Here is a 15940-nt window from a genome sequence, read left to right on the forward strand (position 1 = left end):
TATCTTCTTGCTACGCGAGCTACGGGGCCGCCATTGGAGAAGCGACACCGCCATTGTGTTAGCAACGGTGAGAGCTACGCACAGATACCAAGAGTGCGCGCTATCGGCTTCTACGTGTGGTAAGTTCCTACGAGCTTCGGTGTGAGTTTTCTTCCAACTCGTGTGTCGGAATAGAGCGTGCAGCATATCTATAGAACCACAACGAATAGAGCTACACATTAGTACCATCGGGTTCAAGTTTCGGTCACCTGTATTTTTCGGTCTGTCTTCATACGCGTTTACCGCACGGAGTGGTTATAGGTTGATTTTGCAGTTCAAGTCTTTAGGGTGTTGTTCTTACCTAGTGCATAGACTTCCCCTTGAGTTTGAGATCGATTCGATGATTCTAGATCCTGTTTCGTATAGCATTCGTTCGTAGTACGGATTTCAGTCACTTGCGTATTTTAGAACTTAGATTTGATTTACTTAGTAGTGATTGTCATTAGAAGGTCGAGTAGGTGATTTGACACCCACCTAGTTGTTTCCATGCGCCTGCGGGTCAAGCTTCGTCCTCGTCTGACAAATTCTGTTGTTGGTTGAGTTCTCGCTATTTAGCTTCCGCTAGCGGCGTAACCGCCTTAACACAAGTACTAGCAAAAGTCTGGTAGGAATCTGGTAAGGCATCAAGAACAGTCTGCACAAGGGAACTGTCTGAAATGACTTCACCTGCAGAAATAAGTGGCTCATTGATATCCTTGACACCAGCAAGGGTGTCCATGTCATCTTCCTCATGCATAATCTTCGACTCTAGCTCCCGTCAAGATATAGCTTTTGCCCCTGCTTGTGATAGGTAACGGGCCTATTGCATCAATCCCCCACTTCTCAAACACATCAAACGCCATAATGGTTTTTCATAGCTCTGGCTTCAACACTCTCTTCCCAAATGCTTGACACCTATTGCAAGACCTACACCAATGGTGAACATCCTTGTGCAAACTAGGCCATACATACCCCTCTTGCAAAATCTTATGCAAGGTGATCTTTAGAGAAAAATGGCCACCACATGCGCCTTCATGATTCTCTTCTAACACTCTGTAAAGCTCCTCCCACCAAGGTACACGTCTCAACACGAGATCAGCCCCTTTCATGTATAAGACATCACCAATCAATTTGTACCTGTATGCTCTACGCAAAAAGCCATATTTCTTAGACTTCTGAATCTCCTTTGGAATGATTCCTGTTAGCAAAAACTCCTCTTCTTGAGCCAAACCTTCCCGGCCATGATAAAGAGGTAAAGTGGTCCTCAACACAAATAGCTCCCCAATCATGCCTTGAGCTGCTTCATGTGCCTCTCCATTTAGAGCACGTTCAATGTGTCTGATGCTCCATGCTTGGAACTTTTTTAACAGGCCTTTAATTCTGAAGCACATTTCCTTCAATGAGGTGTTCTTGCTCTTCCACACACCCAGCACTTGCTTCACCACTAACAAGGCATCACCTTTTATGCTCAACCTTCGAACCCCATGCTTCAAACAAATGTGTAATCCGGCTTCCAGAGTAGCATATTCAGTCTCATTGTTACTATGAGCATCCAATTTGAACCCTCTCTTGCATACTAGCTTCCCCTCTGGATCATAAAGTGCTATACCCCCTGAAGCTGCATCATGGCTCTTTCTGTATGAACCATCAAAGAACAACACATGTGAATTGCTGATATGTGGCACTTCTTCAACTACCTTTCTCACCACCTCTTCCTTAACAATAAGGGGATTCTCCTTGTAGGTCAACAAATCAGCTAGGGTAGCCCTTGTACTATCTTCCACTAGAAAAGAGAACTCAAACTATTGCAGCTCAATTACCCATTTCTTCACCACATTTGACATGTTAGTGCCATTAATTAATTGTGGCAAAAAGGCATAACTCGTCAAGAAAACAAAAGGTCGTGGTAGCAAGTAATGACGAAATTGTCGACAAGCAAATATTACACTAGCCATCACTAGCTCTACTTCCGAGAACTTTCTCTCTGCTACCAACTTCACTCGGCTTGCACAATACACTGGCCTCATATAATGGCTTCCCTTCCCCTTTTGCAATAGCATGGCTCCAATGGCATCATCCCCTACTGATGGATTTACATAAAACACTTTCTCCCAATCACGAGCTTGCATGGCTAACCACCCCCCTAACACCTCTTTCACCTCTTGAAACACTTCTTCACACTTGTCATCCCATTGCAATGGATCATGCTTTGCCACTTGCTGTAATGGATAAAGAAGCTGCGAAGACAATGGAATAAACCGTGCCATGTACTTCACTTTGTGTATAAAAGTTGCCAATTGCTTCGTACTTGTAGGTGATGGAAGAAGAATAATAGACTTAACCTTATCTGGATCAGCCTCAATTCCATTTTCTGACACCATATGGCCCAATAACTTCACCCTTGGCTGTGCTAGATGACATTTCTTTGGATTTAGTTGTCCTCCACATTCATCATATCGAGCCAATACCATCTGCAGCTTCTCATGGTGTTCAGCCCTACTGCTATAAACACAGAAGTCATCCATAAAAGCTTTAACACAACTACCAATGAATGGTTCCAACACCCAATTTGCTCTCTCTTGATAGAAGGAAGGTCCATTTGACAACCCAAATGGCAATACTGTGTAGCAATAGCATCCCCATGGCATAATAAAAGTGGTCTTTGTGCAATCTTTAAGAGCAATCTTCAATTGAAAATAGCCTGAAAAACCATCACACACACTGTACCTCTCATAACCTGCCACTGAATCCAAGATCTGATCGATGAATGGAAGAGGATATGGGTTCTTCTTAGTGGTTGTGTTTAAGGGTTTAAAATCTACACAAATTCTCCACCTCCCATCCTTCTTTGGACTGAGTACAACTGGACTCACCCATTCTGTGGTCTCCACAGGGACTATGAACCCTGCCTTCAACAACTTGTCCACCTCTTCTCGCAAGGCTTCCATTTGCTCTTGACCCATCCTTCTTAGCCTTTGCCGCACTGGCTTAGCACCTTCTTTCAGCTCTATATGCATCTCTTCGCCCTTGAACCCTCTGATCTCTTCATATGAAGTAATGAACAAATCAGGAAAACTAGCCAGCATGTGCAAATATATATCCTTCTCCATAGCTGAGAGGTCTCCACTGATCATTTGTGTCATCAATTCCTGCTTCTTTGACAACTCAACCTTGGTTTGCATCAGCCCTTCAATCACTTCATAAGGGCCTTCACTTTCATCTTCAACCTCATTCGCAAATGCAACTAAACCAAACTCTTGGATTTCTTTGTCCATCAAAAGAAATGCAACATCAGTATCCTCATCACTGTTGGTAGTGCTATCATTATCCTCATCTATCATCGTGGAAGAGTCTTCATCACTAGACTCATCCTCCTCTTCATAAAGCTCCTCTAATCGTTTCCTTGTGTCCATATTATAAAGCTTCTTGGTACCTGTCTTTCCATAGAGGCTAATCGTACCATGTCGCCAATCTTGAACAGCTCCCACTGCACATAACCATGGTCTGCCCAGTATAATAGGATATGCTCCCAACCCTGCTGGCATCACATGAAAATCAACCACTGACTTTGCATCATATGCCTCCACTTCTAAGCTCTTTACAACACCCAAGCATTTTACTTTTTGATGGTTTGCCAATCTGATCCGGAAACCTGACACCCCAGACACTGTAAGACCCATCTTCTCAACGCATGAGTGTGTAATGACACATATTTGGGCTCCACCATCCACATAACCTTGTCCCAAATTTTTCCTTTTATGCCACACATCTACTATTGGGCAAATGTCTGGTAGCTCATCCATTGCCAATACCTTTATTGAACCTCTCTCTGGCTCTTTCTCCATTGGGTTAACCATCCTCTTCCACTCTCGCTTTAGCTTAGGCACCATCTCTATAAGCTGCCCAAAAGTAACATCTGCCTTCCTGCTCGTCAGATCCTCCTTCAAGTCATAGCTTAATTGCCCATCCCCTAGTGGAAAATCTGAAACATGAAACTTTCGACGAGCTCTCCTTTTCCTCTTGGCCTTGACATCCTCGCCTTCATGGCTCTTTCCTTTCTTCTTACTAGGACCTGGGGCACTTATTCCTTCCTTATCCTCTGTGGTCCTCTTCCCAATAGGCATCACTAATGTATCCTCTAGCTTTGATGCCTTCTCCAAGGTGACTACACTTAGCACTTTTGTCTTTCCCTTTTCCTCCTGGGTCAGTCCACTGGTTCCTTCGTCTCCCTTAATTTCGATGCCATAATCATTTGACCTAGTTAGCACCTGTCTTGGCAATGGATACATGTCTCCCCCCATCCTTGGTGGCTTATCACATTGCGGGCTGATGTGACCCAACTGTCCACAATTATAACATGTGGGCGTCTGCCTCCAAAACCTACCATTGCTTTGTCCAACACCATTCCTAGGCCTTTCTTCACCTCCTGGCTGATTTGCAAACCTCCCTCGACCTCGATTATTTCCCACTTGACCTAGCATGTTTAGGCTGAGATTCTTCATCAAATCTACCATTTGCCTCATGTCTTGCCTTAGCCCATCATCTTGCACTGCTGTAGTGACCACTGCTGGCATAACATGAGTAGTAACAGGAACCACTGGTTCGTGATGAACCCCCTGACATGCGACCTTGTAAAGACTCTATAGGCTGAAATTCAGACCTCATGGGCAAAGACTCCACCCCTAACTAGCTCATTTTACTCAACTTCCACTCTTTGTTCCTTGATACCTCTAGTGCATCTTCATATGTCCTAGGCTTCTTTAGCTCCACTCTCCAACGTATATTCTCCCAAAGACCAGCTAAGAACCTGTCCTTCTTCATCATGTCAGGCGGGGGTACCTGTGGTGCTAAGGCCTTGCACATTCGCTCCCATGCCAATGAAAACTTACGTATGTACTCATCTACTGGCTCACCTTCCTTTTGCACCAAAGCCTGTACTTCTTGCCACACTTTGTCAGGATCTTCTATCTTCACAAACTCCACTTCCAACCCATGTCGTAGATTGTCCCAACTCAACCTTACAAGTGGATCAGCCACACGCAACTCCTCTTCAAGTGCTTTAGACCAAACTCGTGCATCACTCTTCAAACAAATTTGGAGAAGGCGTAACATCTGCGCAGGGTCATGAATCTGGTTGCTAATGCAAGCAACCTCCATCTTTTCCAAAAATTCTTCCACATCTTCATCACTTCTTCTATGAAACTCCGGATAAGAGAAAGCCATGGCTACCCAAGTTTCAATGCTTTGAGAACCCCTGTGAACACACGTGCAAGAACCCAAAACTTTTGACTACCCAATCCCCAGAAACTTCAATGGAACTTTATTTGAGAAATGTAGGACATATCGCATTTGTCTCAATCCTGAGAAATGTGTGTTTATGGTCCGACAGGGCAGAATTCTGGGACATATTGTCTCACAAAATGGAATATCCACGGATTTAGAGAAGATAAAAGTTATAGTGGATATGCCTAGACCAACCAATGCGAAACAAGTACAGAGCTTTATGGGACATTGTGGATATTATAGACGATTCATTTACATGTACGCTATAATAGGCCAACCACTTTACAGGCTAATAGTGAACTTTGAATGGACAGAGGAGTGTGAGGACTCGTTCAAGAAAACTAAAGAGGCACTCATTACTGCTCCAGTCTTGAAATCACCAGATTGGGAGAAGATATTCCATGTGCATATAGATGCTTCGGCATATGCAATAGGATGTATTCTGGCTCAGCCAGAAGAAGGAAACATGGATTTTCCTATCTGTTACGCCAGTCGACAGCTCAACCATGCAGAGAAGAATTACACCACAACAGAGCGAGAAGGATTAGGAATGATCTATGCTGTGAAGAAATTTCGGCATTATCTTCTAGCCAACAAGTTTGTGTTTTTTACGGATCACCAAGCCTTGCTCTACCTAGTGAATAAACCATGCAATACCGGGAGAATAGTGAGATGGTTCATTATCTTACTGGAATTCGACTTCACGGTAGTAGTAAAGAAAGGAAAAACACATCTTAGAGCTTATCATCTTTCGTGATTGACGAATGGAGAAGACCCTATAGGAGTAGATGACGACATGCCAGACGCGTACTTGTTCAACATAGAAATGATACCGAAGTGGTCTCAAAATGTCGTTAACCTATTAACCTATGGAGGAGAGTTCGATAGAAGAGAATACAACCTGAAACATATTGCTATTCAGCAATCCAAGAATCTTCAATTGGTTGCAGGAAGGTTGTATCAATTGGGAAATGATCATGTTTTACAACTATGCATCAATCCTGAGGAATATAGTATATATCTGCGCGAAGCACATGTTCAGGAATGTGCATTTCATTGTTCAAGAAGGAACACATATAGGAATTTGTTACAATTGGGAGTCTATTGACCAGGAATGAAAGAAAGCGTACATGAATATGTCACTGTATGTATTGTATGTTCATCAAAACCGCCAACCGAGTATTCGACATTATATCAGATAATGATCGCTCCAGAATGGAGACAGTATATTGTTGAATATCTCACAAATAGAACTTTCCCAGAAGGAACGTCAAAAGCTCGTCAGAAATCTGTAGAGACAGAAGCTAGAGATTACGCTTTAATAGGAGATCAACTCTATAAGAGAGGTAAAGACAACCAGCTTAGGATTTGTGCATCAGAGTCTGAGTATGTGATAATCCTGGAGCAAGCTCATGGAGGAGTAGGTGGAGGCCATTTCTCAGGTGATAAGACAGCAAAACTAGTCTTAGCTACAGGAATATGGTGGCCAACATTACATAGGGACGCTGAGGAATACGTTAAACGGTGTGATGACTGTCAGCGGACCAAAGTACCACTTAAAAGAGATGATATGCCGCTTAGACCAATGATGGGGGCAAGAGCTTTTGCAAAATGGGGGATTGATTATGTTGGACCCATTTCACCTCCTGCATATAAGACTCATGCACAATACATCGTTGTGGCTACAGATTATCTAACAAAGTGTGTCGAAGCAAAGGCAACTCAAAAAGCAGATGCCAGGACCACGGCACAATTTCTGTATGAATACGTCTTTGTACGATATGGATTGCCAATAGAAATTGTGAGTGATCAAGGCACACATTTCATAAATGAAGTGATAAAGATCCTTCTAGATGAATTCATGGTAATCCATAGGAAATCAGCCCCATATCATCCACAAGCAAACGGACAAGCTGAAGCAACAAACAAAACCATATGTACGGTCCTCACGAAGATTGTATCTGAGTCGAGAACTGACTGGGACCAAAAGTTACATTCAACATTATGGGCATATAGGGTGGCGTATAAAACATCCATAGGAACGACCCCATATAACATGGTTTTTGGGCTAAATGCTATCTTGCCAATAGAATTCTTGATTTCAACCTTAAGGGTGGCTAAGGATCTAGAGTGGACAGGGCACGAGCTCTCTGATAGAATAAATGACCTGGAAAAGCTAGATGAGCTTCGCCTAAAAGCAGTAGCTTCCATCTACGCTCAAAAAAGGCGACAAAAGGAATTTTTTGATAAGCATGTGCGGACTAAAGAGTTTAAAGTTGGGGACTATGTCCTAGTTTACACTCTGAAACAGCATGCTAAGAAGCTTAAAAAGCGAGGGATGGGTCCTCTGGTGATTAAAGATCTATCACCAAGTGGAGCCGTCAAGCTTGCTACATTAGACGGAGAAGAAATGCCCAATTGGATTAGTGGATTCAGAGTGAAAAAGTATCTTTTGCCGCTAACACAAGACATGCTTCTCAAAATACATCAAGAAAAGCTGCGTGTCCAGAAAAAGAAAATGATTGTGGAGGAAGCGCAAGCCGAGGCGAAGGAAAGAATGGAGAAAAGAAGACTACTGCGTCAGAAACAGCGCCATGAAGGAGCAATACGAATAAACGCAGTCAGTATAACATAAATGGATAAGGACAAAGAAGAACCCATCATTGAATGCAAAGTAGGAACCAACCAAATCAAAGCCAGAGCACTATTGGATTCAGGAGCTCAAGCTAACCTACTTTCACTCAGTTTGTATAGACAATTGACAAATGACACTAAACTACAAACTGCCAAGCAAGAGTTAAAGAGTTACTCTGAGAATTCAATCAAAACTGTCGGATGCACAGTTTTACATATACAGATTAACCAATATGTGTATCCTCATATGTTTTACGTGGTTGAAGACCAAGCTACACAACATCCATTATTGCTAGGACAACCATGGCAGAAGCAATATAATGCAATGATTGACAGGAGTTCTAATTCAGTGCTTATCAAATACGAAGGTGAAAGTCAATCAGTTAAGTTCACCACAGGAGAAGAGCCAACTCCAAAGGACGAATCCAAAGACAAAGATAAACAACAACCAGAGAAAAAGAAGAAGCAATGGCAACCAAAAGTTTCTATACAACCGGATTACTCTTCGACGAGGAATTCTCAACAGTGGATAAGGAAGACAAGCAATAATATAACAGCTCAACCTTGGAAAAAAACGGAGTCAGAGTTGGTATGGAGACCAAAAAAGACTGTGCCAGAGAACACGAAGGTGGAAAACAGAGTCTTCAATACCAGACAACAGAGTGATTCCAGACAATCAAGGACAGTGAAATAGATCTGGATTCCAAAGAAGTTCATGACAGCACAAAGCTATAGCAAGCAAATTTGGATCCCAAAGATTTGTAAACAGGAACTCCCTTCAATACAATCAACGGAAACTCCTAGGTATTTCAAGGCGAGGAAATCAACACACAGAACAAAGCAAGTTTGGGTCGCAAAGAGTTTGTGGCAAGCACAAGCAAAGCGGAAGCAGATTTGGATTGTGAGAAAAGACAACAAGGTAACGAAGAATCCATCTACTAATTCTACTACCGAAGTGCCAAAACCAACCCAAAACCCGACCACCAATCCTTCAATCAAACAAAGAGCAGCTTTATTGGAAAGACTGTTGTATCATCGCTCTATAATTGCATTGGGAACTTATGACCAAAACAACTACAATGCTTCACCCACAAACACTTCATAGTTGTCCGGGAGGACTCAGACTAGGAGGGGGGGAGGTATACAGGAGCTACAAAGCAGCTACAAGCGGGAAAAACAAAGAAAAACAAAAATTATATTACAAGGGCAGTGTCTTACATGATTTTGCAATTTTTTATGTTTGATTGCGGATATTGATAATATTTATGCCCTTATATATCTTGTTTTGCAACAAGAAGAGATCAAATGATGAATTTGGGTCTCTAGATGTGTAAATATCACTAAATAAGAGTGTTTTTGGAGCTAAAAAGTGGAAAAAAGTGGTAATCCAAGTTCAAAAATCACAAAGAAGTGTATATTCATATACACAGGGTTACCAGCTATTTATCGTGTATGTTTGGAATTTTTTGGCTTCAATTTGCTATTTTCCTTTATTTTTTATGATTTTCTTAATAAAAATAAAAGAAAAATAAAAAAGCAGGTGAAATGAGATCGGAAAAAAGAAAAGAATAGACGGTGATGATCCTAATGACAAGGGCAACCCATGGTAAAAACGGGGTACAATTCTGAAAAAGTTGCGGAAAGCCCGAAATGACAGAATTTTGGCAAAGTGGACAGATTTCTCAGAAACAGGTCAAACGGAGTCCGAATTGAGAAATTTCAAATCCTAAAGTGCATTTCACGACGAGATAGGAGCACAGGTCAAATTTGGTAACAAGTGATCCGGGAAGCCCGAAGTTAAGTATTTTTCACTTCACTATCAAGCTCATTTCCACTATTACCTTCTTGGAGAGAGCAAAGAGCACAAAGGAGCATCCGACCTTCTACCGCCTTCTACGACTGCTACGAGAGCTCAGAGGACACCAGACATGAGAGGTAGACTCGTTGCCATAAGCTTTTGATGCTTATCGTTAACTTTTGTCGCGAAAACTCACCAAAACCAATAAACAAGAGCAAACGGGGAATGGGGAGGAACACTAGGTAGGGGCACAACCGCCTAACCAAACCTTGCAAGAACTTAGAGGTGGGTTACCCTAGTATAGGAGATGAGTTTCTAGCACTCAAAGCTCGAGAAAGAACGACTGGAAAACCCTAGGTCAACAGAGCCTACAAGAGGCAAACAGAAAAAAGTTGTCGGAACGACACAAAACTTCTCAGGAAGCTTAACAACATCGAGGGCAATGCAACCATGGAGTATCTCCGGGTTTGGATCACTAAAAGTAGGTCGGAACAACCGATTCGGCGGCGGACACACAAAGCGTCATTTTGGCATAACGGCTAAAATTGACGACCAAATGACATGAAACTTCACAAGCAGCTTCAAATATACATGGATGACTTATGTTTGCAAGCAAAACCCAAAAGAAAGCTGATTCACTTACCGATGGTGAAAAAGACGCTTTCGGGCAACCAAATGGAGAAAGATGGAGAACGGGAAGCCAAAGTCAAGTTCAACCAAATAGGTGGCTTCACAACATATCCAATGAGCTGGAAATGCAACTCTCGAGAAGAAAAGTTGAAGAAATTCAACTCCAAGACAAAAAGACGACTTCGGAGACTGAAATGTCTATAAGGGGGCTTTTTAGCTAAACTGATGACTTTTTAAGTTGAAAACTAGTTAGCAGGGCTTAGGGCACTAGCACAAACCATTCTTTACACAAAAAGACCAACATTTCAAGAAAAGACATCATACGCGTATGATGTCTCACAGCATGATTTTCACATCCATTTCAACATTTGAGTGCATAGCCTCATTCCACATGTTAATCACATCCTATGAACCAAGTATCATGAGAATTGGAGTTAGAAAACCCAAGGAAAACCAAAAAGACGCAAAGTAGGCCATAAAATTGATTTTTGGTCCTAATTTTGTCAAAATAACTCCAAACTCATTGAAACTTTGTAGGATTGTTGATTAACACATCTATAAGCTATCTGGAACCAAAAAGCACCATTTTGACACAAAAGACATCATACGCGTATGATGTCTATTTGCACTTACAGAGCCATTTGTCATCATACATCCATTATATATATCTAATACATGCTACATATGAAGTTTGGAACCATTTGGTCAAGTGGATCACCCCATTAGCCCAATTAAGAGAAAATCCTTCATACAAAGCCTATTTTTGTCCCAAATCCAACACATTCAAGTCCAAACCAAGATTTGAGTATAAACAGTCCTTCACTAGCACATAGAGAGTCCACAGAACCAATCCCATGAAAAATTGATGAAAAAGACATCATACGCGTATGATGTCTCCAGAGCCATTTTTAGTCCAAACTCTATCCAAACTTGATAAATCCACTGAATAAGCCTATCTAAAGCCAAAACCAAGCTTATAGAGAAAATTGGTCCAAAAATGCACTAAAAGACATCATACGCGTATGATGTCTCACTATGTGATTTTGGCACCTCAGGGCTTCAACCACCAAACAGAAGTGTTCTACATGCCATTTGAAAGTAATCCAACAATTTTTACCCAATTTGGATCATAAAATCCAATTCCCTTTCAAAATTTTGCCAAGAGCCTGAACTGGACTAAACTGGCCAAAACTCGACCAAATGGGATCCAAACTCAAATCCAAGCATATGATACTCATGTATACACTATCAGCTACAAGCACAACCAATATGAAGTCATTTTGACACAAAAGACATCATACGCGTATGATGTCTCCAGCATGATTTTGAGCCCAGTTTGCATATTTTTTCACCTACCCTGCATCCTTAGGCCCTGAATAGCTCATGTTTCAATTTTCAAGTCATTTGAATAGTTAAAAGCTTCATTTCGGCTTTCAGTACTAAAAAGACGCTAACTTCTGAAATTGGAGTTACAGGATCCATGGATTCCGCTAAGTCATCGACAACTAAGAGAAAAAGACCAACCATCAAGGATGCTCTTGCAGAAGCAGAACCTTTTGATATTCCAACAGAAACCCTCAAGCCAACCAAGACTTGGGTGGAGGAAGCAGTACTAGAAAAAGAGGGAATAAAGATCTACCAGGGGACTTTCAGAGATCCTCAAGGGCAATCGGTCGATGTACCTATGATCCCACGAGAATTAGTGGATTATAGCCGATCAGAGAACATCAGCAGATACCTGGAAAGGGCTGACTTACACAGGTTCTTCACCTCGAGACCATCAGGTGTGGATACAAGAAGAGTGTACGAGTTGGCAACATCCATTCAGAAGGATGGGAAAGCCACATTGACAGCCATGGATGGAGAGAAAGTAGAAGTACAGATCACTCCACAGCTCATTGCAGATGCATTGAAGCTGAACAACAAAGGGAGCTCTGTCAGGGAAAGAAGGGAGGCTATAGAGGTTTATGGGTCTAAGAAACAGAATGCAACTTATGGAGATATGGCAGACCAAAGAGCGGCAACCCTTTGCCGACTATACAACCAATTTCTCCATATTTGCAGTAAAAGACCGCAAAAGTATACGACACCGCCCCATGCCATTGCAACTACCATCACATGGGCACTGAAGAGCAACATGCCAAAAGAGGTGAATTATGCTCAATACATCCACGAGCAAGTAATCGCCATGCACAACGAGAAGCCAAAGTACATAGGAGGAGCTGAAGTTCTGACAAGAATAGCTTATGAAGCCAGAGATCAAGGGCCACGGGTTTTCTCCCAGAATGAGTGGCTTAGAGAAGCCGATGAAACGGAAGAACAGCAAGAAGTATCCAAGAGGGCGTCCACAAGAGCACGCGAAAACTAGAAATAGTTTCAGAACCTGAAGAGGCTGTGGACGAGCCGCTCAAGAAGAAATCGAAGAAGAAGGCTGATCCGAAGCAAACCAAAAGTCAAAAAGCTGCAAGAATGGAAAGGCTGGTGGAGCAGTTCAGAGCGGAAAGAGCTCTAAAGGGGGACTTTGAAGAAATGTGGGTGCCAGACCCCACTAAAGTCGGAACCAGCTCAGCCAGGCCACATGTTGATCAATATGATCAATATATTAGAGCTTATGAGGAGTCGGAGGCCATACTGGAGCAGCAACCTGTCGAGCCTTATACTGAAGAGGAAGTACAGCTTTTAAAAGCTGAGCTGAAAAAGGACGACAAGGAGAAGAAGGAAGTAGATGAGTCTATTGAACTTCGAGAGAAAGACGGGCAAGCAAACAAAGGGAAAGCCAAGATGACTGAGGACAATCAGCCCTCCTTTACTGATGTACCAAGCCCGAAGAAGACGGAAATTATTGTGGAGGAGACCACAATAGAAATAGAAACAGAAGTTATGGAAAAGCCGGAGACCGGGACCAAGGAAAAGGAGATAGATCCAGTTCAGCAAAAGAAAGATGATTATGAGGATCTGGTAGCGATCGGATACAGTGAAGAAGAGGCCCTGGAGGCAGTTTATGGGATATCCCTACGAAAACAAGATGATCGGAAAGGGACGAAGGAAAAGACAAAGGGTACAATTGAGAGTGAAGAGAAAATGGACGAACAGAACATACTAGAAGAGCCGAAGCCATTGGAGGTGGTGGCAGAAAGAGCTGTCAAGTTGACAGATGAAGATGAAAAAGACATGCACATGGTGCATGAACTGCTCAGCAAGATTAAAGAAAGATCCAGAGCAAAGGAAGTAGCAATTGAGACAGCAAAACAAAAGGAAGCAGAGTTGCAAAAGAAGTTAGAGACTGATATGACTGAGTCTAAAAGTCATAAAGCATCACTCTACGACGCGAAAAATGAGAGAGACGGCTTGATACTCCAACTAGCCGAAGCTTCAAGAGAGGTAACAAGTTCACAGGAAGCAAAGGAGCGAATAGAAGATGAGCTGGAGGCAGCCAAGGATGAGCTCATTGAGCTAAGGGAAAGAGTCGAACTTCAAGAAAGGACAATCACGAGACTCAGGACCACCCCTAGAGCTAGCAGAGCAGGAACAGAACAAGAGGGAGCCCTCGTACCAGCTCTGGAAAATCAGGTCAGAAGTTTGCAAAGAGAGCTAAGGTTAGAGCAAGTGCAAAGATTGCACATGGCGGAGGGATCATTGGCTGCAGAGGAGAGGCTCACATCAGAAAACCAAACACTAAGGACAGAAAATGAGGCCCTCCGCAAACAGCTCCAAGACCTCCAAGAGCAACAAAGAAGAGAAACAGAGACACCACAAGAAGAAGCAGGGGGAGCAGCCATAGAGCTACCAGAAACTGCAGAGGCAACCACAATTGAAGATCCAGCCCCAGTTCAAGAAGTGGCCTCAACTTCAGGAATCTCTGAAGAAGAAGAACAAAGGCTCCAGGACCAAATAGAAAAGTCAACAGAGGAAAGTGCCAAGGCGGAAATGGAATGGGAAAGGAGACTCCTCATCTCCATTAGACTTCAAGGTTTAGACACAAAAGTGCTCCATGAAGAGTGGATGCAACCCAGCCTGCCTTTCCCTCTGATGAAATTTGAAGTGATAAAGACGAAAAAGAGAATAGAGGAGGAGCAGTCTGTCGCTCTTTACGAAGGCGACATTACAAAGGATGAACAATCAAAGAAGATTGTAGATTCTCAACCTAGATGGAGGAAAGGTTGGCTAAACAAATACCCAGCCTACCTCATCTACTTGGTAGAGGCTCCAAAGGAGATTCGGGAGGATGCAACCTTCTGCCCGGTGCCAAGAGTCAGAAACTGGAAAGAGCATGGCAGGATTGCAGAAAAGAAGCCAAATTGGCTTAATTATCCCAGGATGCCAGGACCAAAGGAAGGAGAGAGAATAGGTAAAGCCTACATGGTGAAAACCCTAACGGGCACCATCAAACTCTTTACTGGCTCTCCTGACCTTTCGTGTCAGATGCTAAAGAAAATCTGCAGGACTCTCTTAGCATGCATTGAAGTGTTCGCGCCAGATCAAGCCACGACCTCGAGTCTACTATCGACGGCCGACACAGTGACGGATATGATGTATGATCTTTCATTGCAGCCATCACCAAAGGTGTTACATCTCTTATACCAAAGAATTATGTTTTTGCCTAGCTTCCACATGCAAACATTCGAAGAAGCTTTCTACACCGGCTTTTTCACTCACGAAAGCAAAATATTCAGCCCAACCTTGACCATCGGCAACCTACGCTACGAATCACATTTGCAGATGCTCAAGACGACAGGACTCTATTGACCAAGCCTAAAAGTCATGTCAGGGACGACATGAACGCGGAGGGGGGGAGTGTTGAGCCAGCAGAGGATCACACCCACATTTTTGCTCACACCCATCATTTTGTAACCATTGATTGTAATAAATGTCTTTCTGACATTAATTTTGATTTGAGCCATTCATTAAGTAACGGGACTCAATTGAGTTTCCAGCTTGTAATCCCGAAGTAATTTCACCTGTTGATGTAAATAATTAGAGATGTTCTCACCTCCAAGGCTGAGGTATATAAGCCAAAGTTTTGTAACCTAAAGGAGATTCAATTATTAATCAAAGTGAGTTTTTGAGCGCCGTGACTGTGTCTGAGAGAGAGAGAGAGAGAGTCTTATCTTCTTGCTACGCGAGCTACGGGGCCGCCATTGGAGAAGCGACACCGCCATTGTGTTAGCAACGGTGAGAGCTACGCACAGATACCAAGAGTGCGCGCTATCGGCTTCTACGTGTGGTAAGTTCCTACGAGCTTCGGTGTGAGTTTTCTTCCAACTCGTGTGTCGGAATAGAGCGTGCAGCATATCTATAGAACCACAACGAATAGAGCTACACATTAGTACCATCGGGTTCAAGTTTCGGTCACCTGTATTTTTCGGTCTGTCTTCATACGCGTTTACCGCACGGAGTGGTTATAGGTTGATTTTGCAGTTCAAGTCTTTAGGGTGTTGTTCTTACCTAGTGCATAGACTTCCCCTTGAGTTTGAGATCGATTCGATGATTCTAGATCCTGTTTCGTATAGCATTCGTTCGTAGTACGGATTTCAGTCACTTGCGTATTTTAGAACTTAGATTTGATTTACTTAGTAG

This window comes from Adiantum capillus-veneris, chromosome 21 (genome assembly GCF_014529385.1).
Source record: "Adiantum capillus-veneris isolate H3 chromosome 21, ASM1452938v2, whole genome shotgun sequence".
In the NCBI taxonomy this organism is placed as follows: Eukaryota; Viridiplantae; Streptophyta; class Polypodiopsida; order Polypodiales; family Pteridaceae; genus Adiantum; species Adiantum capillus-veneris.